Genomic DNA, 27,195 nt, shown 5'->3' with positions numbered 1-27,195 from the left:
AATGCATTCCTTTTTTTCTTTTGTTGCTTCTGACTTTTTCAATTTCAACACAGAGAAGATTGATACATTTTAACTCATGCCTTATCGTTATCGCCGTCGACTTTTTGCTACTTTTACTATCAGTTAAATCCTCGTATCTAGCATTGGTAGTGATATATATACGTCTTTTAAAATATGGTTGGAATTCATGCTTAAATTCCATACGGTTCCTTTCCTTGTTTCTATAAAAAAAAAAAGTATAAACGATCCTATTTCAGCACAATTTAACCATGCTAGAGTATATTCATATGCGGTCTGTAATGAATGAAATTATGTCTTATTCTATAGCTAACTCCATCCAATTTGGAAAATGAAGTAAAAAACTCTATATAGAATGCCTTTAAATGACAGCACAGAAAAAAGATAACAGGAAAACGACCCACTGGACATTAATAGAAAGCAGAGACATAACTGCAGAACAAGATTTAATTTAAAGCAACTGAGAAATATCCTTTATCAGCTGCCTAACGTATGTTAACTTGATTTTGACTCCCAGTTATTATATTAATGATATTGACTATATTTTCTTGTCTCAGTAAATGCAATTTAGAACAGATAATTCATAGAACTCAAGTTCAGAACTAGTGCCAGCATTTTATTCAACTTCAGCAAAGAGAAACAAACTCTAAGTTTCACAGTTTTTTTCACATATATGAAGAGGTAGCAAATGGCAGCGCACTTGAAAAACCGGTTTGCTATCTTCTACTGGGAAGTTAGATGTATGCATTATATATATATGTGTGTGTGTGTGTGTGTGTGTGTGTGTGTGTGTGTGTGTGTGTGTGTGTGTGTGTGTGTGTGTGTGCGTGTGTGTGTGTGCGTGTGTGCGTGCGTGCATTCATACGCCATGTTGGACCGCTAAACTCTACACTTTTTTTATTTCCTCTTATTCCGTTTCTGTTGTAGATCGTAGGCTCGAAACGTAAAACACTTTTTTCAATTTTCCCGAGCATCAGACTAATATACTTGGTTATTGTTCATACGCCTGTCTTCGTCTTTTGTTTATCTATAAATTTCAACTATGCATGTATGTTTGAATATGAAAGGAAAAATGTGTTTTTCTTGAGAGTGTAATTCGCAACATTTACTATATCATAATATACTTTTGCAATATATTATGGATTGTAAGTTAAAATGTCTTACATGGAACATTTGAAATTGATGAAAAGTTATGCAATAAAGTACATAAAAAACCTAAACAATCAAGGAATAATGAAAGTAGTATATAATGAATGTAGATAAGGGCGGTTTAAAGTGAAACGAAATTTAATAAAAAAAAAAAGAAAAATGGGAAAGAAATAAAATGCATTAAAAAAACGAAAAGAAATGAAACTGAACGAAACAATGAGGAAATTGCAAGAATAAAAAATAAAGGAATATGTACAGAATATTCTTTGAGGGAAAAGGTAAATGTATAAAGGTAAGGAAGAAGGTAAATATATAAAGGTAAGGAATAAGGTAAATGTATAATGAGGAGAAGTCAATACAAAATTTGTTTGAAACAAGAGCATGATAAAGCGACTAGGAAGAACAAAATAGTAAAAATAGGTAATAATGAAAGAATACGTATAAATCTACGCATAAACGAACACACATAAACACACACAGACGCACACACAGACACACACATACATACACACACACACAAACATATATATATATATATATATATATATAAATATATATATATATATAAACAAATAGTAAATGAGTATATGCATATATACGTACAGGTATGTGCATACCGACATCCACCTGTATGTGTAGGTGCATATCTGGGTACAGGACATTGCAAACAAAACGTAGACGAGAAAACACACAAGCCACATAGAGAACAATTCTCCTTCATTAGCTACCCCCGTTTTAACACCGGCGTTTCGATATATAGATATATATATATATATATATCATATGCATGTGTGTGTGATATATGTATGTGTGTGTGTGTTGGGGTAAGGCTGAGTGTATGTATTATATGTATATAGATCAAGATAAAGGGCGTGGCCATTCCAGTAATCTGAGAGAGGAGATGAAAAGCATGAATGAACAGGTGCAAATGTGTATCATAAGTCTATTTGGTTGTTACAGGTGCATCAACTTTGTGGAATCAGGAGGGAATGGCATTAAGTTTACAGGAAATATACTCAATGGGGAAGCTTATTTATACACACGACACAAACACAACACCATACACAATGCGTGCGCACATACACCTACACGTGTATAGAAACACACATGCGTACATATACAAACATCCCTGTGTACAGTACACATAGTCAGCTACTCATTGCCGTAGGAGCTCAGATAATCTCATACACATTGAGATATGCACTTATACACGCACACAACACATTTAAAAACAAATGATTTCCCAGTTTAAGACACTCACATACTGACAACTATATGTCATTCCCTTCATAACAGCTATGTTGCTGTTTTTGTTCTTGCTACTCTGGGTAACGGCTAATTCCATAGAGAATTAAGTCAATTCAATTATAATTTTTATAACTCTTTTACTTGTTTCAGTCATTTGACTGCGGCCATGCTGGAGCACCACCTTTAGTCGAGCAAATCGACACCAGAACTTATTCTTTGTAAGCCTAATACTTATTCTATCGGTCTCTTTGGCCGAACCGCTAATTTACGGGGACATAAACACACCAGCAACAGTTGTCAAGCGAAGCTGGGGTGACAAACACAGACACACAAACATATACACACAAATATATGTATATACATATATACGACGGGCTTCTTTCAGTTCCGTCTACCAAATTTACTCACAAGGATTTGGTCGGCCCTAGGCTATAGTAGACATTAGACTGCGGCCATGCTGTGGCAGCACCTTCAGGAATTTTAGTCGAACGAATTAACCCAAGTACGTTGTTTTTTTAAAGCCATGTATCGGTCTATTTTGAAGAACCACTAAGTTATGGATACGTTAACACACCAACACTAGATGTCAAGCAGTGGTAGGAATAATCACAGGGGCAAAGACACACGCACGCACACACTCACATGTGTGTGTGTGTGTGTGTGTGTGTGTGTGTGTGTGTGTGTGCGTTTGTATGTATATGTGTAATATACTTTTTTGGTTACCTATCCTTTGTCTCTCGTCATTATTTCTCATATGTGTGTGTGTGTGTGTGTGTGTGTACGATAGCCTTCTTTCAGTGTCTGTCTACCAAATCCAGTCACAAGGAACTGGTTGGCCCGAGGTGCTATCAAGGTGCTACGCAGTGAGATGAACCACGCCTTCTTGATTATACCTTCCTTTCTTATATTTCACTTGGATTTTTTTTTATCTCCTTTCTATCTCTCTGTACTTCTCTTTGTGTACCCATAGACACACACATACACACATATATGTGTTTATACATGTGGAATTATGTGCTCACATGCATATATAGATATAAATGACGCACAGACACGTATATCTATCTATGAAATACAAGTATTGCTGTTAAAATTTTTTGTTCAACGAAGACTGATTCTTTGGATGATTTCTTTTTTCAGCATTCTAGGCACAGATATTACTCAATTACTCCGTGCTCATTGATATATACTTTAGTTAGTTTAGGTGAGTTACGGAAACAACCTTTTAATTTCAAGAATTTTACAGTTACTTTACACGGGTGTTTTATTCCACTAAAGCAGGTAAGAAGTGTTCTTTAGCTGCTTATTATTACCGTTTAGCCAATCCAAATTTTAATTCATAAATTGTCTATTACCACTTTTGTTATGTTCGAATTGTATAAACTGTTTGTCTCATTTAAGAGACTGTTTGTTCATCAAGTTTAATTATGTATTAACTTTAGATTAATAGCTTTAATGAAATCCGGGGTTTCACTTCTTCTGCACCGTAACAGAAATATTAAAATATATTATATAATTCTTGACTAGAAACCAATGAAATAAGAGACGCAGATCTAGATGCATTTTGTGAGATAAACGAGAGTTTATTCTTCCAAAATTAAGATGAATTATTTTGTCAGTTTTATGAAAAGTCTAGATTTAAAATTTTTACTTGTGTTAGTAAAATCAGGAAATTCTTCCTCCGGTTAGCTAATCAAAATCAGTATGCGCACTCACTCACTCACTCACACACACTCACTCATACACACACACTCACTCACACACACACACACAGAATCCTTTTCATTGATAGCATAATAGGAGCAATTTTGCGCACAAGAGCAACATTCCTATTAGCTAAGATCAAAACGTCCATTAGCTAATAGAAGTAATATGCCTATTAGTTAATAGAAGTCAAACTATTATTATCGGAAATATTGCGAAGATTCTGTCGAGGCGTAGACGATATGATTAAGCTGAATTCATATAAAAATAACTCATTACTGAAAGCACAGCTCAAAATATACACAGATTTCTATTTCAAAACAGGGTTTTCTAGACAAAAGTACGTAAGAGTTGAAGAAAAATTGAGTAAAGATGGGATTAGAGAGGAAATTAAGAAAACACTTTCAAGATATCAGTGAATTCAGTCGATGCTGTCAATGGGGCATACGTATATGTGAAAAGTTAACATTGTTACAGGATGTAGAGTTGATATACATATGCATGTATTTACACACGCGTGCGTACATAACTCTCTGTGCATCTATCTAAGTATCTATCTTGCTATCAATATCCTCCTCCACTCTCTCTCCCTCTTTCTCTCTCAATCTCTCTTTCTCTCTCACTCTCTCTCTCTCTCGCTAGACACACACACGCACAATCGTGTGGGTGTAAGGAGGTGATAGCCGTTTTATTTGCTTTCGTTGATAGCTGTTGGAGTGCAGGAAGCAATATAGTTAGGAATAATAATGTGACAATCTTCAAAGATAATGTCAACAAACTACCGAGGAAATCAATCATTTAAATCATGTTATTGTATATTGTTTCAAGATAATACTGAGATCATTATTACTCCGCTAATTTCATATATTTCTACTGATATGGAAATGATAGATATCCGTTTAGCATAATGAAGTTATTGGGAGCTAATTATATTTTCGAGATTAAAAATAAATACTTTCACGCGAGACTCTAGTAAAAATAACATTTATCATCCATCTCTGACTGCCACGCTGTCTGCCTGAAAACACCTATACGTATTCCGTGTATATGCCGTTTGTATGCGTTCATGTATGTATGTACGTTTATTTAGTTATATTTTCAGTATTTCCGACGAAGAGTAAATGATTCATTTTCTATCCCAGGAGTAAATGATGGGGATGTTCAACTAGTATTCTTTCTGTTGATGTCTGTGTATGTATTCAATATTAAGGGGATTCTCTATATTTATTCCAGGACAGTCTGTTTCCCGAATGACATTGTATATCGTTTTTGTAACCAGGTCGCGTCATGTAGGTAGGTAGTACCTTGATGATATTTTTGGATAGTTGCTAAACACAAGTGTGGTGTGCTTAGCACATCACACAGAAATATGACATAATCTACATTGTTGGTTGCATCTTCGAGCTCCACTGGTTTCAGTCGCTTTCGTTTATTAGGAATTTCGTAGCAATCTGTCCTTGGATTGCAAATGCATAGTCTTCGAAGTGTGATGTGATGTAGCGGCTACATGTCCAAGGGAGGTTTCTCTTCATGTCGATATCACTGTCTCATTCTTGGGCGGTAGAATCGTTAACACGTCGGAAAGAATGCTTAGCGGTATTTTGTCTGTCTTCGTGTTCGGAGTTCACATTCCACCGGGGTCGAATTTGCTTTTCATCCTTTCGAGGTCGATAAAATGTACCAGTTGAAAATTTCAGGCTTTATGCTTATTATAGAAAGAATGTTACTGTTCAGTCGTTCGGGAAACATACACATACATAGTTCTTTGTTATTACCCTGAGCGTTTCACATACAGGTGTTCGCAGAAGTATCTTAGTTCGGCTGTTTTGTGATTGTATGGGAGATCATCAGGAAGGGAGTGCTCCTTGAGGAGTTCACTGAGGATATTGCTCTCTTCACCTATCAGTACTAAGTTAACGTATTTATTTTTGCTGCTATCTGAGAGAGATTATAGCAAGTGCTATCTGAGAGAGATTATACGGCATTGAAAGGCTGTTTGTCCTAATCTCAAGTCTCTGCCACATTTATCTCTCCTTAAGTGGAGCCTGCTGATATCACTGTTTCGGAGATTTCCAGTTGAAGTCAGTATTTTGCGAGTTTTAACGTCTATGGAGTGGATTTCTTCTACAGATCAAAAGCATGTACGTACGTATGTGTGTATGTATGTATGTATGTATGTATGTATGCATGTATGTATGTATGTATGTATGTATGTATGTATGCATGTGTGCATGTATGTATGCCTACATGCATTCTTATATCTTTATATCTGTGTGATTGTATTTGCGTATGAGCTATGTTTGTTAGCGCACTGAAGGCTTCACAGCAAATTTCAGTTATTGATTTTATCGTCCAAATTCTATAAAATGTCAATAATTTAAGCGGAATTTCATATGTAATCAACAACACCACATTTTAATCACGAAAACGTTTGGAAAATATTCGATAAATTAAATAAAAGCAAAGCAAAACATCGATTTATAGTTGATATATAGACTACTTGACTAACGTAAAGTGAATTTGATGTCCTTAATTATCGTTTAGAAATATAGTCTTTGCGATATTTTTATGGAAAAAATAAAAGATCGAAATCAAATTATGTTGTTTGGCGACGGCAAAGCAGTTATTACTGTCAAAGGAGTTTGATTTTAATGGCATATTTAGTGTAGGAAGGCAGCACTGTTTGAATGCATATGTGGCTGGAGGGTGGGGGGCAAAGTTAAGTGAGGAAAAAACCAAACAACTGTCCTGATGATTTCAGGAATGTGGAATTTGCCCAAGGCGCCCAAAGGCCGGGTTGTACTGTTGCTAAACCCAGCAAGGGAATACGTCCTTAATTATCTTTAGATTGCAGAACTGGACCGAAATGATTTCAGCAATTTTGAATAATATTATTAAATACAGCTCAATGTTAAGTTATCATGTTAATTTGGGCAGTGTATTAAGTATACGATCGATAATATTATAGTTTGGTGTTATTTTCTATAAAGAGTTTGTTAATCAACTGAAAATTTATAGAATTTGGAAAGTATAAAGTCACTTGCAACTTGAACTGAAAACAATTCACTCGTTTGATTTGGATTCTTACAACGAAATAGTAATATACTGATCATTCAGTCCATTTCTAAAGTCTAAAGTTAACTTATAACCATGTGTGATTAGTATCATAGAAAACTGAATACCAAACAACGATGAATTGTTTACACAGACATGAATGAAATGAAACAAAATTTCCAAGAATAGCCTTGTTATTTGAGATTTATACGTTATTTATATAAATGATAAACTCTATTACGACTTTTTTTGTTTTGTTGACAAATAAACATACAATTGCGCCTTCTGACATCAAAATTGTTTGAATTCTATTTCAACACTTGTATTTATTAATAAACTTTGTATGAAAGAGGAACTATTTACGTGAGACCCAGTCTATAAATGTTTTGTTGCAAATAAATGCTCAAATCAATTATAATACAAGCTTAAACACACCGGTTTAAATAGGTTCCTGACACGGACCAATCTAGTCAATTCACTGCCAGCATTATTAGAGGCAGCATTAAACCATGAGCTAAATTTAGATAGTTTAAACAAAATTATGCGCAGGTGAGTTGATATAGATATCTGCAAACAGGAATTGACATTTTTCGGGTACGAATATTTAACTTATGATTATGTGGCGGGTTCGAAATGAATTTTAAATCCTTATGTTTGATGAGTGCAACAATTACAAAAGTAGATACAGATAAAGAAGAAATGTTGGTTTTAATGAGTATATGAGAATATACTTAGGGAAACTTAGTATAGCAAGAAGCACAAAATATGTATTTATTATTCCGTGTTGTTTAGCAAAATTTCTCCCTCTCTCTGTCTTTCTCTCTGTCTCTCTGTCTCTCTGTCTCTCTGTCTCTGTCTCTCTCTCTCTCTCTCTCTCTCTCTCTCTCTCTCTCTCTCTCTCTCTCTCTCTCTCTCTCTCTCTCTCTCTCTCTCTCTCTCACTCACACATTGCTGATAAAATATTTACCTTTCATATATTTGTTGAAATAAACAATTATTTCTGGTCTCTTCTGAAGTATCTTATGTGTATAACGAAAACCGATAGCTAATCGATTCCCAGAAAAAAAGGATAATTGTGTGTTACTTTTATTTATAAGCGATGTCAGTACTTCAGGAGCAGATCTATGATCTTAACATTGTCGTCACGTTTGAGTACATCGTTTATCAAAGACATACTAACTGTGAATATTTGGACTCTTATTCCAATATCATATATGCACCTATGAGTAAATTATATTCTCTTATTCTTCTATTTCCTTCAGTCATTTGACTTTGACCATGCTGGAGCACCGGCTTTCAGTTGAAGAATAGACCCCAGGACTTATTCTTTGTAAGCCTAGTGCTAATTCTATCAGCTGATGAAGGAAATGTTCTCTATGTGGCCTGTGTGTTTTCTGCACTCCGTTTATCATTTTGTCCACGTTTGTTTGCAACGTCCTGTACCCAGATATGCATCTATATATACATGTAGATGTAGGTATGTACATATATGTACGTATATATGCATATACTCATATATTATTTGTATATATATATATATATATATATATATATATATATATATATATATATATATATATATACATATATATATTTACGACGGGTTTCTTTCAATTTCCATTTACCAAATCCACTCACAAGGCTTTGGTCGGCCCGAGGCTGCCGTAGAAGACACTTGCCCAAGGTACCGCGCAGTAGGACTGAAACCGGAATTATGTGGTTGAGAGACAAACATCTAAACAGCTATATGAATTTTACAAAAATGTTCTAGCATATGATTGGCGATATATTTGGTTGCTATTTCTTGCAGACTCACACGTAAACTTACAACTGTACTCGTTGGTTTCTCGCATCAAGTAGTATTGATAGATGTATGATTAGTGACTGAAGTGTCACCATTTCGTCACTTCTCAACTTGTCACTAGCAATACTGAGCTGTTTACGCCGCTACAGATATATACACATCTTTCAACAGCCTCCTGTGGAATCTGTGAAAATCATTAGCACGCACGTGGCTGAAGCTCACTATAAATTACGAGAGTGTCAGATATGTTCAGAAACGCTGAAATTTAATTCCACCATAGTTTGTTGATGTTGTTACTGCTGTTATTATTACTGCTGCGGTTGTTTTTATTGTTCTGCTGCTGCTGCTGCTGCTGTTGCTATTTTTGTTGTTGTTGTTGTTGCAAATGATTTCGGTGTTGTTTCTTTTGTTATCGTTACTGCTGTCGCTGTCGATGTGACTGCAGTTGTTATGCCCCACATTAGTACTGATTTAAATAGCGTGACCAAAATGATTCATTTACATGAGTATTGTATCTAGGGCTATATTACCTAACGCGAAATTCCTTTACAAAAATGTAGGCAAGGTGTGATTTGAGACAAACGAAACACGTATTACAAGAAACATGTATTTTTATACACAGACCTGTCCTTTGTGCAGCATCGTTAACAAATGTGGAACACGTCACGAATTTCTGTAACAAGTGTGCTGCACACGCTACATAGTAATCTTCTCAAGAAAGCTGCTAGAGCTCGATCGCTAATTTTAAGAAGATCGTAGGTATCGATGTGTGGTTACGAAAAACGCGCGAGCGTGCGTTTGTGCGTCTGTGTTTGTTCCTCCAACATCGCTTGACAACCGATGCTGGTATGTTTCCGTCTCCGTAACTTAGCGGTTCTGCAAAACAGACCGAGAGAATAAGTACTAGGCTTGCAACGAATGTCTTAGGGTCGATTTCCTCGATTAAGGCGGTACTCCAGCATGGCCGAAGTCAAATGACTGAAACAAATAAAAGAATATATATACATATATATATATATATATATATATATATATATATATATATATATATATATATATATATTCAAAATGTAATAATAACATGTGTATCGTTGGAGATTTTTTTCTCTGTCTTCCTTTTCTATCGGACCTTCCCCTTCCCCTGTTTCTGAAGACCTTTGCTTCAAAAGATTAACCCATCTTTCTTTCCTTCCCTGAGCGTCTGCTAATACTTCACATTACCGCGTTCTCGCGCTGTTGTTTTTTGTGTTTGTTCTTTTACTTTTTTGGGTGGTGGATTTACTATATATATATATATATATATATATATATATATATATATATATATATATATATATATATATATATATATATATAAATATATATATATATATATATATATATATATATATATATATATATATATATATATATATATTTGGGTTGTCTCTTTTCTCCTTCCATCGTTTGGGAACCCATGCAGATTCGTTTATATCCCTGTAACTTACGGTTCGACCGAAACCAATAGAATAATTATGAAAGTGAAAAGTAAGTACTAGAGTCAACTTGTTCGGCTAAAACCCTTGATAGCCGTGCCCCAGTATGGGGGCATTGTCTTAAAATATTGAAACATGTAAATGGTAAACGGTAAAGAGCCATACTATAATTAAAGTAACAGACCTGTATTTAAACGAATGTAACAAAGTACTCAATGAAAATATTCATGTAAAAAAAGCTACCAAAATGTATTTAACTAAAGCTCTACTAGTACCCGGTAGAAGAGAAGACATATCAAGCAATTTTCATGAAAGAAACAAGAAATATGTAATTCTTCCACTACGTTGCAAGTAATGATAAAAACTTTGAAGAAACAAAGGAAGCAATACCACATAAATGTCTTGCCACCAGATATCTTCGATAAAGAAAAAAAAAAAAAGACTAATTCCCGTTTTTACCCAGACTGCGTTTCAATTACTATGTTCACGTATTTCGCTCTATATTTTCTTATTTCAGAAATAATGAGCAGCGAGTGTTACTCGATATCATTAAGTGTCTAGTCCGACTGTCTACCGGATGTGCGAAAATCAGCTGGCCAATGTATGTAGTGTGTGTTTGCATGAAAGTATGCGGATGTATACATACGTGTGTTCGCATATATACTGAGATTTGTACTCACACAATCAAGTAAGTACGCGCGCGTACACACATACACACGCACGCACACACCACACGAACACACCCACACCACATATAGTGGCATGAATGCAGACGTCTACGTCTATATGTGTGTGAGTATATATATGTATGTGTATATATATATATATGTTTGTGTGTGTGTGTATATATATGTATATATAAATATTGGTATTAATGAAGATGTCCACATATATGCAGGTACCATGAATATAAATAATATATGTGTGTATGTTCATGTGTGTTTGAATATGTACGTGTGTATAGTGCTCAAATGATGTGAATTTACACTCCGAAGTTTATGTGTGTTTGTGTGTGGTTATAATGAACTGATAGAAATTTCATGATGCAATATAGTTGAATATATGTTCAGTTTAATTTAATCTTTAATACACAGATTTTATGTTACGAAGCGTGACAAAGTCAAACTATAGCGAAAAGTATCTATTTATCTTCCGTTGATTTTTTCTAAGAAAACCCAAATAGCTAACAGCATTTTCTCTTGTTGACCACGAATGCTTGTGTAGGTGAGTGAGTATGAATGTGTGCAGGTATGCATGTACGTATGTATGTATGTTTGTATGTAGGTATGTACGTATTATGTATATGTGTATATATGTCATTATTCAGTTTTATTTCAAGATTTCTTGCCAATAGAGAAAGAGCCAGTTTCTAATCTAGATCCAAGACTCCTTCATTGGAATTTCAACATCAACAGAGTATTTTTGTATGTATGCATGTATACGTGCAGATTTGTATGTTTTGTTTTATGTGTGTATGCATCTACGTATATGTTTATGTATGAATGCATGCATGCACGCTTGTATGTATGTGTATGTATATACATATATATATATATATATATATATATATATATATATATATATATATATATATATATATATATATATATATCGCGTGTGCTCGGAGTAATATTGACAGTTTTCATACAGAAAGCAAGACATCCAGACAGCTACGTGATACAAAAAGGGACAACAAAACATCCAGATAGACGTTACACAGAAAACAAGGACGGGTTATTCGGAGTTTTCTTTCCTCAGTCGAGTTCCAGATTATCTTTGCAATTTCGGCTGGTTATACTCAAGATTGTCCAATCTGGCCAGCCCCAAGAAAAAACTAAGCTAAGTGCATTAGATTCCTTGGAAGAAGCAGCGAATGCATACAAAAGAAGGACGGAAAAAAACGGAGAAATGGTACACAAATACAAATAGCAGGACATAACAACAGGTGCCTTTCGACTAAGGACGAAATAAATTAAGCAGGTGTGTGTGGAAATAAAGCCTTATGGTAGGGATACAAAATTTCACAGGCACAGGGAAGAATATAGATGTTGGATGGACGACGGCCGGACTAAGAAAGAAAGATCAGGCTTGGCCTCAGCCCTTTAATGCTTCTTCGTTCATTCCACTCTTCGTTCTTTTGTTTCCCCTCTCTCACATTTCCTTGCTTTCTCTTCTTGCTCACTTTCCCTCCTCTTTTCACTTGACTGTGACCCTGTCATTTTTTCTCGCTCCTCCTTAATTCTTCTGTTCCTCTGCCTCTACCTCTCTCTCTTCTCTCCCCCACGTGATCGGTGTTCGGCCGAGCCTGATCTGGAACTCGACTGAGGAAAGAAAACTCCGAATGACCCGTCCTTGTTTTCTTTGTATCGTCTATCTGGATGTTTTGTTGTCACTTCTTCGTATCATTTAACTGTTTGAATGTTTTGCGTTCTTGTCTCATTTTTGTATTTTATATATATGTATATATATATATATATATATATATATATATATATATATATATATATATATATATATATATATATATATACAGAGATAGAGAGGGGGGGTAAGAGAGAGAAAGAGAGAGAGAGAAAGAGAAAGAGAGAGTAAGAGAGAGAAAAAGAGAGAAAGTCCAAAAGGTGTTTCATGGCCCTTGGTGGTCTGGAAGAATGATAGTTACTTGTATCCATTATCGGATAACACCACCCGCCTCCGTCTTCAGGGGAGTATTTTACATAAGAGAAGTATTTTACATCTGAGGTGTTGACAGGATGGAGTTTACATATATACATACAGACAGACAGACAGACAGACGGACAGACATGCATGTATATGTATGTATACATGTGTATGCGTTAGTGTGTGAGTGTGTCTGTGTGTTGTGTGTGTTTGTAGTAAATAACAATTTGAGCTGAATTGTTATTAAAATTCATACAACTCCAATAAAATACGCTGAGCGCATATTTTGTTTGTTCAACGAAAAAGAGATAAATTAATGGTCATAAGTAGAACATAGGGGCATATAGACTACCCAATGCTCAATACGTGATGTAGAGTTGTACTGTCTGTATAATTTACTGAAATATCCACTATCCCTTACTCCAAGGTTCACAGCTCTAAAATGCAAATATCAGTGGAGACTATATTAGAACATAATCATACAGTAGATATAATTTTTCAAGATAAATGTCAAAAAAATAAAACTAATAAAATGCAAAGAAGAAAGAGCTCACGAAAACGAGAATAAGCGACGTAAAAATGTCCTTGAGTGAACATGTTCGGAGCAAGACGCTCGCTTTTAATAGGGCGCTGAAAACCTCGTTATACTCCTTTAATTTGCATGTCAGAATGAATATAGCTAAATGGTGGGAACATTGTATTGTGTAAGTGTGTGTCTGCATATGTGCGTAAGTGTTTCCGTATGTGTGTGTAAGTATGTGTAAATATATCCTAATTTGTAATGAGAACCATGAAATCTAAAAATACGACAAAATACATGTTGGAATTTTTCATAGACCGAGTTTAATGGTTGGTATTTCTGAGAAGTCTTATAAGGTTCTGGTTAAATGATAAAGTCAGTCGTTATTATGAAGAATATCATGAAAATAAATGAAATATTACTTTCCGATAAGTATTTATTGTTTATTTTATTTATTTATTTATTTATTTATTTATTTATTTATTTATTTATTTATTTATTTATTTTTTCATCACACAACTGAGTGGCGTTGTGATTGTATGTTTAACTACGTAGAAGAGACGATAAAGAATAAATGGTATAGATTACTAGTTAAAGAAATTTGATTTACCATAAGATTTAATTCTATTGAGGTTAAATGGAGACAAATTTGTTTCAAAATTTTTCCATTTTAGCTAAAATATATGCTTATATATGCTTGCGCTCATATGAATATGGATATATTTGCACTTTTATTTATTCACGCGCATATCCGTTTGTGTTGCGCAGGCTTCGATTTCTCATACACATAAATAATCATCCGTATGTACACATAAAATGCGGCTGAATTAACTAAAATGGTGACACGTAGGTGTTTGAAATGCACATGCCTATGCACATATCATAGTTGCATGCATGTAAAAGTACGACCATGACATCATCGGGATTGTTAAGCATGTATAAACTGGGATAGTTTTGGAGGCATATGAATATAGATTGCACAGATATACGGCATGGATGATGTATACAGAATTTTTCTGATTTTATTCCAGATAATAAACACACACTCACATACACACACATACACATATATCAGACACATAGAAACACACACACGTATATGTATTATGTATATTCATTGAAGGAGTACTTCACGGCGAAGAGCTCTTTCTCTGAAGCTTCCCCATCTTTTCGGGTTATGAAGCGTCGCGAGCGTAAAATGTGAACCGTGGGTGTGAACAAGTAATAATCCAAGGGAGGTATTGTTCCACAATCCTAACGTGTACAAGCAGTTGATAAGCAGAGGGTAAATTCCGAATCATGTCGCCAAACGTGGGTGGTTCGAACAAAGATGATGTTCTACGCCTGGTGGAATTATGAGGAGATATTTCACTACTAGTTCGTTCCAGATGCTCTAACCATCAATACCAACCTGTTCCCCGAAGAGCTGGACCGAATGTTTGCCACTGTGTGGCATATATACCCCACATTGTTTCACTGAAAGCGATCTCTTCTGCAGCAAGACAGCGCAAGACCTCATACCACTCGAACAAATCGGAATAAACTCCAGGAACTTGAGAGAATCGAACTCATGCTACGCCTCACATATAGTCTGCATCTAGCTCCCTCGGATTATTATTAATTCCGATCCATGGTTCACTTCCTACGCTTGCAGCACTTCATCAACCAACTGGAAGTGGAAGATTCTTCGCCTTGAATAAGAACTGATATCAGAGTGGGATCAAAGGACTAGCAGAAACGTGGCTTCAAAAGATCCAGCACAATGACCTCTACGGTGAATGCAAGTCTGTTTTGTTGTTTTTGTTGTTCTCCCCTAAACATGGCTGACATAGACAGAAATCAGATAACACCACTAAGAAATGCTATTTGAATGGCTTTAATCAGGGTTCACATTATTGCTGGCGCTTTTGCGGAGATTAAGCTTCCCTAGCTACCTTATTGGTCACATTATTCTCGCCAATTTGGATCGGAACACAGTGTTTATTGTCATCATCCAGCATCTGGTTTACTAATACACTAATAAAATGCGGAGTTGAATGAACTAATGTTCCTGTAAACGTACAGAAACTAGATTTATAATATACATAGGACGAAACTTAATATCAAATAATATGTATATGTAACAAAGTAAATAAGACATATGGTTTCGGAGATTTTATGTTGGCGTTTGGAATCTACTTGAAAGTTTGCCAAGCAACAAAAGATGTCTAGACTTTTTTACTGCAAAAAATTAAGATGTGGTGGATCTATTGTATACTTGAATTCTTTTATTTAGAACAATTATCTAACCCGTTGAAAGATCGCAAACGAGCTCACAATTGTTTGTTATTCTTTATTAATTATTTTCTCTTTAATACTACATTGAAATATCAGACAAAAGAGGTGACGGGTTGACTTATTGATAAAGGTTTTACATACATTTCATAGCAAGATTTTAAATTGGCGTAATATTAACAAAATTAAATTATTGTACAGTGTGTAATATATGTTTTAATGAAACAATGCGTATATGGTATACGAGGCGTAAGAATATGTACACGTGTGTGTTTGTGTGTGTGTGTGTGAGGGGGTACATATGAATGATGCATGTGTGTACATTCGTATATGTGAGTTTTATTTCTGTGTATGACTTACTCTCTCCAAGCGTTGGGTCAGTGAAAGGGCTGAGTTAAAAACAGACATAACAACCATCTTTCAACCTCTCGATACCCCAAGAGGAAATATGCAATATTTCCCACGGCAATAATCTAGAGACTTCAGGACGAGAAAGTCAGTTGCAACATCAAACAGAAGACTATTTCTATGACCAAACCATACATTAACTGGTAAAAAAAAAAGATGTTTAATACGCTCGCTTATAAAGCTGAATTTCATTAAAAGAATTTTAAACCCTAAGAAATATCAGGAGCGAGATTTTTCCTCATATCTGCATGTTAAAAAATACACCTTAGCAGAACTTAAAGATAAACAAGAAGACACATACATCATTCAACAGTTGGTTTATTTTATTTTGATATCCATAAGATGAGTTATATTTGCGGTAAATTTATGGACCGTGTTTAGGTTTTAACAGCTTGACAAATGGCAAAATTACACTGATAGAAATATCAACAGATAACTACCAACCATAATTATACCGCATTTTATCTGCATACTGTATCGAGGACTACAACAACAATTTTTTTTATAGAATGTAATTTGTAATTTGAAGGGGATTTTTCTGATGTTTCTGGGAAGTCGACTGACTTTAAATTAAGCAATTTATGGAAAATAATGCATTTGCTAGCATTAGTCAACTATTTCTTTATGTTCTATTACGCAATAATTTCTTAAATGATCTGGCGAAACTATTTTTCCGACTCTGAAATATTTTGCGTTTGTGAAGGCTACACTTTAGCAATCAATTCGGCTTTCAAAGGTATTTCACTGGATTGCAACTTACTTTTTTGCTTACTCCTCTCAAACTCGGAAATCCCGTGTTCATGTTATTGGCAATTAGACTTTTGTGATTGACTTGCAAGAACACATCTATGGATATTTCGTTGGTTTAGTATTATAACATTACCAGATTGCAATATGCACCTACAAAGCAATTACAAATGTTCACATTTGAAAGGCTTTCATAATTCATTCATTTTCTGCAACATACTTTTGCAAAATCTTATTTAAAGAGCAATAGATGTAACGCGAAAGTACCATCATTTTTTATATCTATTTCAAAAACCTGTTAACCATTCGAGACTCACAGAAAATACCTTCGTTTGGCCACTTAAAGAATTTATTGTCGCATTATAGTTCATACTCAAGAATTATAATTGAGAAAGTATAAAATAAATAGTTTTCTAATGATATTGATTACAACATTTATTTCCGATAAAACTAATATTTATACGCAGTAATTGGTAAATTTGACTGTCACTTCTAATAATCTTCCTTATTAGATTACGATTCCATTTCCCATAAAAGTAGCTGAATTGTCAATATAATTGCTATTTTATAGTTTATATTACTTTATTGGAATAATAAACAAAACGATTGACCAAAGGAGAAAAGAAAAGTGACAATCCTCATAGAATTCATAAAAGAAATATCAACCAAGAAATACACTTAAAAGCAGTAATATAGTTTTAAGAAGATTATAATTCAGCTACCGAATAAACATTAATATTTTTATATATATCTAGTAGTTTGTGTTTAGTGGTTACAGGTGTAACAAAGTATTTAATAGTAACATTTTATAGCAATAGTTAAAAGGCTGGTTATATGAAAAGCAAAATGCTTGCACTGTGCATTTATGTTGAATATTTTCCAATCATTTAACTAACAAGAAACCCTAGCTGCGCCCTTGTTTAACCTCAAATTGATCTGAATCAGCAAATCAATTGCATTGAATTAAGTTTCTCTTTTTCATCCCAAGGTATATTCAATGAACCAGTACAGATATAAAATTGAAAACTATTCCTATTAATGGCAATCGACACATTTTGAAAGTATCTCCAAATCTACATAAGCGGGCCAGCTCATCATCTTCCCTCAAGAATTACCATGTGCGTCGCAGGCGGTACCGCAGAAAATCTGTGGCTGGCTCGCCTATGTAGATTTGGAGATACTTTCAAAATGTGTCGATTGCCATGATGGCGCTAGATCATGCATGCACATTTGCCAGTATCGTCGAATTTACAACAGGAATATCATACCGATGAGGTAATGAAGAGTTTTTCCTTCTAAACCAGAAACATGTATATGATTAACTATGGATAGTTTAGTTCGTTATTTTTCTTCTTGTCTTGCCTATGTGAGTTGCGGGTAGCTGCTATCTGTTGGAGTTTCAGCATTTTTAGCTGCTATTTCTGAACTTCGGTATGTGGTGAAGCAACCTGTTGCTGATCCCTTAATTTTGTTTATAAATATATATATATATATATATATATATATATATATATATATGTATATATATATATATATATATATATATATATATATATATATATATATATATATATATATATATATATATATATATATGTATATATATATATATATATATATATATATATATATATATATATATATATATATATATATATATATATATATATATATATATATATATATATATATATATATATATATATATATATATATATATATATATATATATATATATATATATATACACGGAGTATCAAGCGAGTACTGGGGGCGAATTATTCGACCGTACACTCTCCAAATTTCGGTCTGATGGTTAAATGGTAAAACGTTTAGAATTATTGAAAACGTGATAGATAATACTGGGAGGTAAATGAAATCAAGGATTGACGGAAATTATATATCGAAATCAAGCGCAGATAAAAATGAACTGTTGTATGAAGGAAAATTGTAAAAAGAACACTGCGGTGATAACGCAAATTGAATATGTTCCGTTATGCAGCAGATATACATGCACACTTAATGTAAACATGTAATATATATTTTATCAGATATTTCTTTGAAACTATATCAACAATCATGCTTGATCGCTTCTTCCCGAAGTGTCATTGATGAATGTTCTTCTAATATGGATACTGTGAAAACAGATAGGGTGTCTAATCGAAATTAAATTCATGTGTCTTTTGTTTATATAATCTCTCTCTCTCTCTCTCTCTCTCTCTCTCTCTCTCTCTCTCTCTCTCTCTCTCTCTCTCTATCTATCTATCTATCTATCTATCTAAGTTCCTGTTTTGGGAATACTGTTTTGCAGTACTTATCAATTTTCATGCACGCCTCACACAAGTGTACATCTACAAACAATTTTGGAGTACTGGAATATGCATATGTACTTCACGAGGACACAGATTGTATTATAACCCTATCTACGTAAATACTACGTAATGCATAAATATGTAAAGGTTTATTATAGCTTAGATGTCACGCACACGAGTGCTACCTGGTAGTTTCTTCTACCATGCATGTGGTGGTTGCTTAAGGTATTTTAAATCCCGAGCAGATATAGGCATTCTCCGGGATGTCTCGTCCTGGACCCCTCCACTTCCTGAAACATCGGTAATTTAACAGCTTGCGCTGATTTTCAGGCAATTAATCAGAGGTAACATGAAATCATGCGCCTTGCACACATCGCAGGTCTGAAGAAGAATCGAAGGCAAACAAAATCATGAATATGTGTGGATGTGTACTTTATATATATATGTGTGTGTGTGTGTGTATACATGTGTGTGTATGTATACATGTGTGTGTGTTTGTGTTTGTGTGTGCGTGTGTATACATGTGTGTGTATGTATACATGTGTGTGTGTGTTTCTGTGTGTGTGTGTGTGTGTGTGTGTGTGTGTGTGTGTGTGTGTGCGCGTGCACTTGCTGGAGTATACGTACTGTATGCATAAGTGTATTATATTAAATATTTGTTTCGCTGGACTCTTCATATGAATCCAAATGTTGGATTAGATATTACTATACTTTTCAGGCTACCTCTATCACCTATATAATCCCAGTGCGAAGGACGATTACTCAAACTCATACACGCGCATGCATACACATACAAACACACAATGTCTTATACCCAACTGTTTACACGTATTTGTAAGGAATATTCTGACGGGAAATCTAATGTATATATTGTAGACGAGTTGAGATGATTGTATATAGATTTTTTAAAAATCCCTGTCTGTTCAGTGTTTAATCACGGTTCCCATTTACTTGGCGATCTTTTGTTAGACTAAGAATATTTAAACAAATGTGAGATTTTCATGCTGACGACGTTTATAATATTAATAAAGTTTGTGTAACTATCGAATACTGTATGGCTGCTCGCCAATAGTTATGCTAAATCGGTCATTTTGAACAAAAAGAATTTTGAAAGAGAATTATCGGACTTGGCAGCTACTTCCTGTTATTGATATTGTGTACTCAAGCTTATATCTGTTAAAATATTCAAAACTGGGGCTAAAAGAAAGAGCAAATCACCCAAATATTGCCGAAAATACAATATGGCCAGTTACTGTTCTTGGTGTGTATGTTTTCCTTTCTGATTTTTTTCCCTTTTCCTTTTTTTAATTTTTTTTTTTTCACAACATTATATTGTTAGTTGCTTGTAATCTCAAAAGCAATTAACTAGAAAAGAAATAAAATTACGTTTTGCTATAACACAAAAATAGACCAACAAGCAAATATTGAGGTGGCATGATCTTTTAATTCCATTTTTTTTTTTTTTTGAAAGTGTTTAATACAGCTCGACTACAGACATATTAACTTCATTTGTTTTGTGATGTGATTGGTTATCGTGTTTTAAATTTAGTTCAGAACAGGATCTAAATCACGCAGACAGACACATACACGTATTCACATGTATGTATGTATGTATGAATGTATGTATGTATGTATGTATGTATGTATCCGTGAATGTATGTACGTTTGCATGATTGTGTTTCTTTATATATATATATATATATATATATATACGTGTATGTGTGTGTATGAGTCTTTGTATGTGTGTATTTGTTCGTGTATTTGTAAGTCCATTTGTGTTTGTGTGTGTATGTTTATATATATATATATATATATATATATATATATATATATATATATATATATATATATATATATATATATACATACATACATACATACATACATACATATATATATATATATATATATATATATATATATATATGTATGCTTGTATATGTGTGCAGTATTGTGATTCCGTGGCTGTGTTTATTTGTTTTGTTTTACCATTACAAATGTATATATACCCGTTCCCATCTAAAGAACACGTCTCTTGTCTTGAGCAATAGATATTACTATAGTTCCTCGTGTTTGTGTTTTCATTTTCATAACTCAAATTCTTCCATCAAAGAAGTAGTCATTTCTGAACCAAAAAAACAGAATCTCCTGAATATAACTTAGCCACCAACAACAAAAGGCTTCAAAATGGTAAACTATTCTTATTATTCTAACAAACCGAATTTGGAAAGCCCAAACACGGATGACCGAAATCCTAAATATTGACAAGCAGTAGTTTACAGTTTAGCAACGTTTTACATTTACTGGTTTACTATGGAGGTTAGCATTATATTGCTTAACGGAGAAAGGAGGATTGTATTTCTGATTAAGTGCATTTGAGATTACGAGCAACAAATAATATGATACTATGCAGCGTAGTGAACCGTGATACTCACTGGCTTTCCATAAACTAATGAGATTGATGCGGTGGGCTATCAGGTAGAAAATCCATAAATCAAGGTGCAACTTGAAAACGTTGGAAGAGAGGGGGTTTCTTGTAGGTTGACATATTGGAAAGGAATTATTGGCTAATTTGCTAGTACAATGCCTGGGCACAGGGTCGTAATATCAGTAGCTATTGTTGGTGAGTAGAGGAGGTACTTTTCTCGTCAGTAAATGTCGTAATAATAATAAAACAGACGGGAGGAGGAAGACAGCGCTAATGATCCAGATGTGTTAACTAAATGTAATAAAAATTATCAGTACAAATGTAAAACTGAAATTAGTATAAATATTTAAACTGGAAAGCAATTAATTTACACGCACACAGATATATGTATATATATATATATATATATATATATATATATATATATATATATATAAAGGTGGCCACTAGGTGAACTGCTAATGTGCTAGAAGAAAATCACATGTCATGTGTCTACTAAGACCGTATAATTATCAAAGGGTATTTAGCGAAGTAACAAAACGTAAACGGGCAAGACTAGTGAAAATTACACAAAAAAATACAATTATCTATAAACATGTTTCGAAATTAATATTTCTTAGCGAAAATATCTGTTTCACATCAGTACAGACAGTTGGATATATATATATATATATATATATATATATATATATATATATATATATATATATATATATATATATATATATATACATACGGGAATGCATGTAGTCGTTTTCCCTTTATTTATTTGAATTCTTTGTGAAAGAAGGAATTAATTGCATCACAGGAATTCAGTTAACAATATAGCAGACGAGTTCATCTATCATTCGTTTTTTTCATCTTACTTGTTTAAGTCATTTGACTGCTGCCATGCAAGGGCACCGCTTGGAAGTTTTTTTGTTTTTTTTTAGCCGAATGAATTGACACCAATATTTTTCCTTTTATGCCTAGTACTTATTTTATCGGACACTTTTTGACGAGCCGCTAAGTTAGAGAAAAGCAAACAAACACAGATTGTCAAGCTGTGAGGTGGAGAGAATTCAGGTACAAACGCAGACACAAACACACATATGTATGTATAGTTATAGGTGTGTGTGTGTGTGTGTGTGTGTGTGTGTTTGAAAGGGTTAATTGAAAGCGGTCACATACTTCTAAAAAAAGATTTTATAACATTTTTTTAAAATAATTTTTATGAAAAGAAAATTACCTTTACACTTCAAAACTGTATTAAGTAATTCTGATAAACTTTTATATATATAAATATATGACTGGTTTCTTTCAATTTGCGTCTACCGAATCCACACACAAACCTTTAACTTGACTAGGTAGAAGGCACTCTCTCAAGGTTCTTCACAGTGGGACTGAACCCGGAACAATGTGGTTGGGAAGCAAACTTTTTACCACATATCCACGCCATTTATACGTTGAATTTTAAGAAATTTCCTATATAGTCACAGTTATTCTTATACATTACATTTGAAAAATGCACGAAATTTCGTTTGAAAGCAAGAAATCTACATTCCGAGATGGCAATTTAGACATTTAGTAACATAACTGCACTAGTAATGTGTTGTAGAAATAAAAACCTGTTTTTGTTTTCTCTCAGTAAGACGGAGATTTTGAAGAAGCTGTTTGTTAATGTTGTCTTCTTCACTGGTTTAAAAAAGATATTCACATCTTCATGTAAGTGCATGTGTGTGTGTTATTTGTTTGTGCGTTCTGCATCTTTTAACAAGATAAGCCTTTTGTGACTGATCCAGATATTATCACTTAATCTACTGCTATGATATTTAAATGTATCAGTGTCGTTATTTCTTTAATAGTTTTAATTTGTATAGGTATATTTGTTACATCGTGAATGTATTTGTCCTTTTGGTCAAATAGAAATTGACATGAAAAAAGTAAAACCCTAATGTTTTATAGCATAGCTTTTCATACCAATATTATTCTGACATCGCTGAAAGGGGTTGACGTGTTAAGCGCCATAGTTATAGTCGTAAATGTAATCGTATAATCTTAGGGGTGATACACAATGTATACCAGTATTTTGCATGAAGAACAACGACTTCGTCGCTTTATAAACTATTTTATCCTTGAAAACAGTGTGATATGATTTGACTAGAGCTTGTGTATGCCGACGCAAACGTTATCTTCGGATGTGTGGGATTGTCTTTATATAATTGTGTACTTTAACAGATTTTCATGTATTTTACCAAGTATTATAGATGTATTGATATGCATGTTTACCAGTACACACACACACACACACACACACACACACACACACATATATATATATATATATATATAAAGTGAACATACACACATATACACACGCGCTGACACACACGCACGTTTATATCATTAATATTATATACATATAAATACGTGTATTAAGAGAGTGTGTAATAGATAGTAAAAGAAAAAAAATATCGATTAAAATGTTTCCAACCAATGGCTCATTTAGTTGCCTTCTTGAATACCGTGGCGGCAGTAAGGTGGACAGTGATGCCCTCCGGCTTACTGTGGATATCAGCATAAGCTTCGGAGTAAAGCAAAAGTTAAGGTGTATGTGTTGATTGTAAGATTAAACTCAAAATTAACGTGCACGGTTGCGCAGTTTCAATGCCGAAAGATGTTTCCGAAGGTTCAGAACATACTGTATAAATCGAGTAATCTCTAGCGTGTAATGCATGTCCGCAACTTTAGATTTCAGCGGATTGGCTGCTGCGATGGCTCATGATAGGATGAGGCATTTTCCTGATATCTCGGATCATTCATTGATCCATGATGCCGCTGTAACCATATATCCCCAGGTTCGCCGCTGTTACCTACATCCCCCTTTTAACTGGTAGAGATAGGATCAACTGGTGTCGCTGCTAAATCGTTCTAAATTTTATGCAACATCATCAGAACAGAAATATTTAACGTGAAGGATGAGGTGGTCTCCAACCCATGGGTGCGGTAGCAATTTTAATTAGTAATATTTTGTATGAGTCAGTGAGTTGTTGGATGCACAAGAATTACAAAGCCAAACTAAAAACTATTTTCAATTGAAATTTCTTTAAATACAATATAATATAACTCTATTTGTTTCGTCAATCGGATAACATACTGATATATATATCAAATCTGACATTGTAAAGACTGAATACGTAATAATGGTTATCAGTACGTATAAAATAACTTTACGAAAGACGTGCACAATTAAAGAGGTATACTCCAGTGAATGTCAAATACGATCAGGGGTATAATATCTGATGAGAAACCTAATCTTTTCGGGGGAAAATGATGGTCAGTATCAATAATAGTTCTAAGAATTGGAAATGGCATATGTTACATTTATTTTTGAAAATACTTCTAGCAAAACTTTGGAATTATTTCATTATTTGTGGTGAAGCGGATTATAGTAAAGAAAGCCACAAAATCAAAAAGATAAAAATAAAAATAATAATAAAAATTTTCAGAACATTTTTTTAGGTGCGAGTACTGCAGATTAAAGACTGATATTTAATATGTTATAATGCATAATAAATAATGCATTCTAAACTTTGTCTCTTCAAAAACAAAAACTGATCAAAGCTAGACAGATCTATCATCTTTTTGTTTATAAGGGAATAAATCTTTTAACAATTTATAGCGATCAATAAAAAAGTATGATTGAATAGAACTAAGATAGTGAAACCTTTGGTATTTAAAGTTCCCAAAAAAGTCTCTGTGGCGAAATTCTTGTATAGATATACCATTGAGAAAACATCGAGACGTCTCCTCCCTCAGCTACACAATGAAAAGTATTTTGTCTTAGAACACAAACAAAAAACGTATAATGGAACAAAGAAAGAGAGCTATTTAAATCCGACCTCACCAACATTATAAAGACGGCAAAAGTTAGACAATAACTCTTGAGACCTTCTACATTCAGATATCAAAACAATAAAAAATATATAATCTGATCACATTTACATATCTGTTGATAAGATAAAATTTAAAAAACAAAATTTTATCTGAAACATTAAAAAGCTACCCACCATAAACAGCTTTTGAAGAATGTAACAAATGACAGAAAAATCTATTCCCAATAAACACAAAAAATAAAACGAAAAAGGGAGTACAAACATGAAGCCTAAACAAGGAATATCACTAGAAAATGCAAGCCAGTGGTAGTCTGTAGCGATTTTAATGAATGGGGAAAATACAATCGTAAAAATATAAAAGTGGATATGTTAATGTGCAGTGAAGGGAAAGAATAAATAACGTTTCGGACAATGACTTTCATCGATAGTCTGAAGTTAGAGATAAATAATATTTTAGAAAAGTTTTATATATTCACCCCCTCCTAAAGCCATGAAGACTGACTCACTAAGAACATTTTCTTCGGGAACATAAAGAGTGAAAATGGTAAATATGAAGTAGGAAACATATATTCTTCGCATACACAAGCTACAGCATAAAATTTAATGTTGTAGAAAATCTGAACCCGATTCAATTAACAGGTTTTTTACGGAATCAAAAACTAGTCTTGCACATCTGAACACATGGGTTACTACTGTATCATTTTATCTTTGCATCTCTTAGTAAAAGCGCTTGGCATCAGAAATTAATTCTTGATTTTTGTGGACAATGTCAACATTTATTTATACTGTCGGAAGTGCAGAAGGTGAAAAAATAGAACTGCAGATGTAGTCACAAAAGCTAAGATACAGGCCTTGAAGGGAATGAGAAACAGTTGGAAGAGAGGTTAGATGTGGTGCATACCTAGGAAGAACCGAGGTAGAAAGTCAGAGGCCTGCTATTCTTCAGTGACGTGAGGGGCAGGGATAAGACTTGATGCAGTACGCTAAGCATTTTGGAGCCATAGCAGAGAAGTGTGAAGAGAATGATCACAGTACACTTGTATTGACAAACGCCGAAAAGGGGCAGAGGTATGCTAATGCCTTCAATGTGGAAACTCATGGAAGCATGAGTGCAAGAGAAAGAAAGATTCCACTTCAAAACCCCAACGAAGGGGTTTGCCGTTCATGGTACAAAAATAAAGATAACTAAAGTGAAGCTGTCGGTCCTTAGAAAATCACCACCGAAAAGCATAGTGTATATGATGAAATAGGATACGGATCCGTCACCTACATAGTTACTAAAGAAGATCAAGTATCATGCAGAAAATGACTGTCGTCGCTATAAAAGCATCAAATTATCAAATTACTGGACAAGATTATGAAAGAGATCAAGTCGAATTATTGAAAACGTTATTTATCTAGATGAGATGCAGTTTGGTTTTGTGCCATGAAAAGGAACTACTGTTGCCATATTTCTAATGAGACAATGACTGGGATACTTAGGATGAAGGCAATAAGCATATAAACCTAGAGTCCGCA

The 27,195-nt window shown here is 33.9% G+C and overlaps 1 protein-coding gene across 13 annotated transcripts in view; it reads left to right on the top strand.

Annotated features, from left to right (window-relative positions):
• The window catches only part of LOC106876180 (potassium channel subfamily K member 18), a 330,864-nt gene that overhangs the window by 188,243 nt on the left and 115,426 nt on the right, over positions 1–27,195 (top strand). For 5 of the 13 annotated variants that reach the window (XM_014924618.3, XM_089349785.1, XM_089349793.1 and 2 more), the window contains exon 3: positions 5,353–5,412. The exons of the other annotated variants lie outside the window; for them this stretch is intronic. The gene's annotated coding sequence lies outside the window, so the exon portion shown is untranslated. The remainder of the gene's footprint in view (positions 1–5,352; positions 5,413–27,195) is intronic. 13 annotated transcript variants of the gene reach the window in all.

The sequence above is a fragment of the Octopus bimaculoides genome, chromosome 1 (genome assembly GCF_046866305.1).
Source record: "Octopus bimaculoides isolate indiv1 chromosome 1, ASM4686630v1, whole genome shotgun sequence".
In the NCBI taxonomy this organism is placed as follows: domain Eukaryota; kingdom Metazoa; phylum Mollusca; class Cephalopoda; order Octopoda; family Octopodidae; genus Octopus; species Octopus bimaculoides.
The sequence above is the reverse complement of the archived record's forward strand: the minus strand, read 5'-3'. Positions and strand labels throughout refer to the sequence as shown.